Source organism: Somniosus microcephalus, unplaced genomic scaffold, assembly GCF_052327205.1.
Source record: "Somniosus microcephalus isolate GS21.2 unplaced genomic scaffold, FLI_Smic_1.0 unresolved_chr1, whole genome shotgun sequence".
Classification (NCBI taxonomy): Eukaryota; Metazoa; Chordata; class Chondrichthyes; order Squaliformes; family Somniosidae; genus Somniosus; species Somniosus microcephalus.
The window spans coordinates 161,958,463-161,965,694 of NW_028225179.1; positions in this window are offsets into that span (position 1 = coordinate 161,958,463).

Genomic DNA, 7,232 nt, shown 5'->3' on the forward strand with positions numbered 1-7,232 from the left:
GAACTATGTTTTTGAAGCCCCTGTATACTGTAGTACCAGTAGTGACCACTCGGGTATATAAGCCTGTGTAGCGTCTTGTGTTGTTAGTTCACCTCCAGACTTTGTTCAGTAAACACTTGTTAAATCAACTCCTGCATTCCGTGTCTCCATTAACACATGGATCTAACAGATGGGACAGTTTAGAGGGAGCTGTTAATCTGTATGTAACCCTTGCTATCCCTGCCCTGGGAGTTTTTGATTGGACAGTGTCGGGGGAGCTTTACTCTGTATCCTACCCTAGCTGTATCGGCCATGCGAATGTTTGATTGGGCAGTGTAGAGGGAGCTTTACTCTGTATCTAACCGGTCCTGTACATGCCCTGGGTGTGTTTGATAGAACAGTGTAGAAGGAGCTTTACTCTGTATCTAAACTGTGCTGTACCTACCCTAGTAGTGTTTGTTCGGGCAGTGCAGAGGGAGATTTACTCTGTATCTTACCTGAGCTGTACCTGCCCTGGGAGTGTTTGATGGGACAGTGTAGATGGAGTTTCATTCTCTCTCCTACCCTTGCTGTAACAGCCATGGGAGTGTTTGATTGAGCAGTGTAGAGCGAGCTTTACTCTCTCTCTAATCCGCTCTGTAAATGTCCTGGGACTGATTAATGTTACAGTGTAGAGGGAGCTTTACTCTGAATGTAACTAGTGCTGCCGTGCCCTGGGAGTGTGTGATGGGACTGTGCTGAGGTAATTTTACTGTGTCTCTAAGCCGTGCTGTTCCTGCCCTGGGAGTGTGTGATGGGACAGTGCAGAGGGAATTTTACTCTGTATCTAAGCCGTGCTGTACATGCCCACAGAGTGTTTGATGGGACAATGTAGAGGCAGCTTTACTCTGTATCTAACCCCGTGCTGTAGCTGTCCTGAGAGTGTTTGGTTGTACAGTGGAGATGGAGCTTTACTCTGAATCTTACGCTTGCTGTAACGGCCGTGGGAGCGTTTGATTGGCCAGTGTAGAGGGAGTTTACTCTATCTAAACCATGCTGCACCTACCCTTGTCGTTATTGACGGGACAGTGAAGAGGGAGATTTACGCTATATCTAAATTGTGCTGTAGCTGTCCTGGGAGTGTTTGATGGGACACTGCAGAGGTAGCTTTACTCTGTATCTAACCAGTGCTGTCCCTGCCCTGCGAGTGTTTGGTGGGACAGTGTAGAGGGAGTTATACTCTTTATCTAACCGGTACTGTACCTGCCCTGGGAGTATTTGATGGGAAAGTGAAGAGGGAGATTTACGCTATATCTAAATCGTGCTGTAGCTGTCCTGGGAGTGTTTGATGGGACACTGCAGAGGTAGCTTTACTCTGTATCTAACCTGTGCTGTCCCTGCATTGGCAGCGTTTGATGGTCGAGTATTGATGAAGATTTCTTCTGTATCTAACACGTGTTTTAATGCCCTAGTATTATTTGATGGGACATTGGAGAGAAAGCTTTACTCTTTATCCAACCCGTGTTTTCCCTGCCCTGGGAGTGTTAGATGGAACACTGTAGTGGGTGCTTTACTCTGTATACAACCGGTGCTGCCCTGCCCTGGCAGTGCTTGATGGGAAAGTGTAGAGGGAGTATTACTCTGAATCTAAATGGTACAGTATTTGTCCTGGGCGTGTTTGATGGGATAGCGCAGCAGGAGCTTTACTCTGTATCTAACCCGTGCTGTACCTGCCCTGGGAGTGTTTGATGGGACAGTGTAGAGGGAGCTTTATTCTGCATCTAACAACTGCTGTCCCTGCCCTGGGAGTGTTTGATGGACAGTGTAGAGGGAGCTTTACTCTGTATCTAACCAGTGCTGCACCTGCCCTGGGAGTGTTTAATGGGACAGTATAGAGGGAGCTTTATTCTTTATCCAACGTGTGTTGTACTGCCCTAATAGTGTTTGATGGGGGAGTGGAGAGGGAACTTTACTCTGTATGTAACACTTGCAATCCCTGCCCTGGGTGTGTTTCACTGGATACCGTAGAGGGAGCTTGAATCTGTAACCAACCCGTGCTGTACCTGCCCTGGGAGTTTTTGATTGGACAGTGTAGGGGGAGCTTTACTCTGTATCTAACCCGTACTGTACCTGTCCTGGGAGTGTTTGATGGGACAGTGTAGAGGGAGCTTTACTCTGTATCTAACCCGTGCTGTAACTGCCCCGGGAGTGTTTGATGGGACAGTGTAGAGGGAGCTTTACTCTGTATCTAACCCGTGCTGTACCTGCCCTGGGAGTGTTTGATGGGACAGTGTAGGATGAGCTTTACTCTGTATCTAACCCGTGCTGTACCTGCCCTGGGAGTGTTTGATGGGACAGTGTAGAGGGAGCTTTACTCTGTATCTAACCCGTGCTGTACCTGCCCTGGGAGTGTTTGATGGGACAGTGTAGAGGGAGCTTTACTCTGTATCTAACCCGTGCTGTACCTGCCCAGGGAGTGTTTCACTGGACAGTGTAGGGTGAGCTTTACTGTGTATCTAACCTGTACTGAATCTACCCTGGGAATTTTTGATGGGACAGGGTTGAGTGAAGTTTACTCCGACTCTAACCGGTGCTGTACCTGCCCTGGGAGTGTGTGATAGGGAAGTGCAGAGGGAGCTTTACTCTTTATCTAACGTGTGTTGTACTGCTCTAGTATTGTTTGATGGGACACTGGGGAGGGAACTTTACTCTGTATCTAACCTGTGCTGTCCGTGCCCTGGGAGTTTTTGATGGCATAGTGCAGAGTGAGCTTTAGTCTGTGTCTAACGCCTGTTATACTGCCCTAGTAGTGTCTGTTGGGCCACTGGAGAGGGAACTTTACTCTGTTTCTAAAGTGTGCTGTCCCTGCCTTGGGAGTGATTGTTAGGACAGTGTAGAGGGAGCTTTACTCTGTACCTAAACTGTGCTGTACCTGTCCTGGGAGTGTTTAATGGGACAGTGCAGAGGGAGATTTCCTCTGAATGTAAATGGTGCTGTACCTGCCCTGCGCGTGATTGTTGGGAGAGTGTAGAGGGAGCTTTACTCTATATCTAACCGCTGCTGTACCTGCCCTGGGCGTGTTTGATGGGACAGTGTAGAGGGAGCTTTACTCTGTATTTGGCACCTGTTGTACTGCCCTGGGAGTGTTTGATGGGGCAGTGGAGAGGGAAATTTACTCTGTATCTAACCTGTGCTGACGCTGCCCTTGGAAGTTATTGATGGGACAGTGTAGAGGGGGCTTTACTCTGTATCTAACCCGTGCTGTACCTGCCCTGGGAGTGTTTGATGGGACAGTGTAGAGGGAGCTTTACTCTGTATCTAGCACCTGTTGTACTGCCCTGGGAGTGTTTGATGGGACAGTGTAGAGGGAGCTTTACTCTGTATCTAACCCGTGCTGTACCTGCCCTGGGAGTGTTTGATTGGACAGTGTCGAGGGAAATTTACTCCATATCCTACCCTTGCTGTATCGGTCATGGGAATGTTTGATTGGGCATTTTAGAGCGAGCTTTACTCTGTAACTAACCGCTGCTGTACCTGCCCTGGGCGAGATTGAGGGGACAGTGCAGATGCAGCTTTACTCTGTATCTAACGTGTGTTGAACAGCCCTGGGAGTGTTTGATTGGACAGTTTAGAGTTAGCTTTACTCTGTATCTAACCCTTGCTATCCCTTCCCTGGGAGTGTTTGATGGAGCAGTGTATAGGGAGCGTCAGTCTTTATCCAAACTGTGCTGTATCTGCCTTCAGAGTTTTTGATTGGACAGTGTAGAGGGAGATTTACTCTGTATCCTATATTTGCTGTATCCGCCATGGGAATGTTTGATTGGCCAGTGTAGAGGGAGCTTTACTCGCTAACTAACCCGTGCTGTTGCTGCCCTGGGCTTGATTGTTGGGACAGTGTAGAGGGAGTTTACTCTGTATCTAACTGGTTCTGTACCTGCATTGGGCGTGTTTGATGGGACAGTGTAGAGGGAGCTGCACACTGTGTCTAACCTGTACTGTAACTACATTAGGAGTGTTTCATGGGGCAGTGGAGAGGCAGCTTCACTCTGTATCTTAACGTGTGTTGTACCTGAACTCGGAGTGTTTGATGGGACAGTGTAGAGGGAGTTTTACTCTGTATCTAACCAGTGCTGTACCTGCTCTGGGAGTTTTTGATGGGTCAGTGTAAACGGAGCTTTACTCTGTATCTAACCTGTGCTGTACCTGCCCTGGGAGTGTTTGATGCGTCAGTGTTAAGGAAGCTTTACTCTGTATCTAACCAGTGCTTTACCTGCCCTGGATTTTTTGATGAGACAATGTAGCGGGAGCTTTGCTCTCTATCTAACCAGTTCTGTACCTGCCCTGGGAGTGTTTGATGGGGAATTTTAGAATTAGCTTTACTCTGTATCTAATCGATGCTGTGCACTGGCAGCTTTACTCCGAAGTTTACCCTTGCTGTAACGGCCACGGGAGCGTTTGATTGGACAGTTTAGAGGGAGTTTACTTTATCTAAACCGTGCTGCACCTACCCTGGGCATGATTGATGGGACAGTGTAGAGGGAGCTTTACTCTCTATCTAACCTGTGCTGTACCTATCCTAGTAGTGTTTGATCGGGCAGTGTAGAGGGAAATTTACTCTGTACCTTAATTGGTGCTGTACCTGATCAAGCCAACAATGACTCGAGTCTGGATGACTCTACGTCAGGTGGGGTTACATGTAGCGTGACATGGACCCAAGATCCCGGTGGAGGCCGTCCTCATGAGTGCGCAACTTGGCTATCAGTTTCTGCAGGACGTTTTTGCGTTGTCGTGCGTCTCGAAGGCCGCCTTGGAGACTGCTTACCCGAAGGTCGGAGGCTGAATGTCCTTGACTGCTGAAGTGTTCCCCGACTGGGAGGGAACACACCTGCCTGGCAATTGTTGTGCGGTGTCCGATCATCCATTGTCGCAGTGTCTGCATGGCTTCGCCGATGTGCCATGCTCCAGGGCATCCTTTCCTGCAACATATGAGGTAGAGAACGTTGGCCGAGTCACATGAGTATGTACCATGTACCTGGTGGCTGGTGTCCTCATGTGTGATGATGGTATCTGTGTTGATGATCTGGCATGTCTTGCAGAGGTTGCCGTGGTAGGGTAGTGTGGTGTCGTGGTCACTGTTCTCCTGAAAGCTGGGTAATTTGCTGCGAAAGATGGTCTGTTTGAGGTTAGGCGGCTGTTTGAAGGTGAGTAGTGGAGGCGTGTGGATGGCCTTAGTGAGGTGTTCATCGTCATCGATGACATGTTGAAGGCTGCGAAGAACATGCATCATTTCTCCGCTCCGGGATGTACTGGATGACGAAAAGTATTCATACAAGGGCATCTTTCAGCATCTGTAAGTGTCCATCGCGTTCCTCCTCGTCTGAGCAGATCCTGTTGTGCGGTGTCGGTGTGATAAATGGCAGTTAGAAAGATTGCCTGTAACCATCTGGCTGTGTTCTCTGACTATATATGCTGTGCCTATATGCTTCTCTTCACTTCACCAGACGAAGGAGCAGTGCTCCGAAAGCTTGTGATTTCAAATAAAGTTGTTGGACTATAACCTGGTGTATTTTTTGATGGGACAGCGGAAAAGGAACTTTACTCTGTATCTAAACTGTTCTGTACATGCCCTGGGACTGTTTGATGGGACAGTGTAGAGGAAGCTTTAATCTGTATCTAACCGGTGCTGTACCTGCACTGGGATTGTTTGATTGTACAGTGTAGAGGGAGATTTGCTGTGTATCTAACCGGTGCTGTACCTGCACTGGGAGTGTTTGATTGTTCATTGTAGAGGGAGCTTTACTCAGTGCCCTACCCTTCCTGTAACGGCCATGGGAGTGTATGGTTGGGTAGTGTAGAGGGAGCTTTAGTCTATATCTAAACTGTGCATTACCTGTGTGGGAGTGTTTGATGGGACAGTGCAGAGAGAGATATACTCTGAATCTAACCGGTGCTGTACCTGCACTGGGAGTGTTTTATGGGACAGTATAGAGTGACTTTTACACTGTATCTAACCGGTGCTGTACCTGACCTGTGAGTGATTAATGGACAGTGTAGAGGAAGCTTTACTTTGTATCTAACCTGTGCTGTACCTGCCCTGGGAGTGTTTGATGGAAATGTGTAGATGGAGCTTTACTCAGTATCTAACCCGTGCTGTACCTGCCCTGGGAGTGTTTGATTGGAAAGTGTAGACGGAGCTTTACTCGGCATCTAACCCGTGCTGTCCCTGCCCTGGGAGTGTTTGATGGAAATGTGTAGATGGAGATTTACTCTGTATCTAATGCGTGCTGTACCTGCCCTGGGAGCGTTTGATGGGACAGTGTAGATGGAGCTTTACTCTGTATCTAACCTGTGCTGTACCTGCCCTGGGAGTGTTTGATGGAAATGTGTAGATGGAGCTTTACTCTGTATCTAACCTGTGCTGTACCTGCCCTGGGAGTGTTTGAAGGAAAAGTGGAGAGGGAGCTTTACTCTGTATCTAACCCGTGCTGTACCTGCCCTGGGAGTGTTTGATGGGACAGTGTAGAGGGAGCTTTACTCTGTATCTAACCAGTGCTGTACCTGCCCTGCGAGTGTTTGATTGGACAGTGTAGAGGGAGCTTTACTCTGTATCTAACCAGTGCTATACCTGCCCTGGGAGTGTTTGATGGGACAGTGTAGACGGAGCTTTACTCTGTGTCTCACCCGTGCTGCACCTGCCCTGGGAGTGTTTGATGGGACAATGTACAGGGAGCTTTACTTTGTATCTAACCTGTGCTGTACCTGCCCTGGGAGTGTTTGATTGGACAGTGTAGATGGAGCTTTACTCTGTATCTAACCCGTGCTGTCCCTGCCCTGCGAGTGTTTGATTGGACAGTGTAGATGGAACTTTACTCTGTATCTAACCCGTGCTGTACCTGCCCTAGTAGTGTTTGATTGGACAGTGTAGATGGAGCTTTACTCGGTATCTAACACATGTTGGATTTGCCGGGGCACAGTTTCTATTCCCTATGCCTCACACTGCTGAGCATTAAACTCAGAGACATTGTTCATGTTGGTCAGTCCTGTTATTACAAACGTCTTTCTTATCACCCAGAAGGTTCTGCCTCTCGCTGAGTTCAGTTTTCTCAGGTAGTCCATGCATTTGTCAGTGTTGAGCATTGCTATTGAACCACAGGAGGTGTATCGGCCATTTCCCATTGTGATCTATGTCAACAGGATCCTGCCTCAAACTCCATCCCTCTGCTCAGCCACGGTCTGATGCTGAACCCTACTTTTCACAACTTCGGCGTTGTATT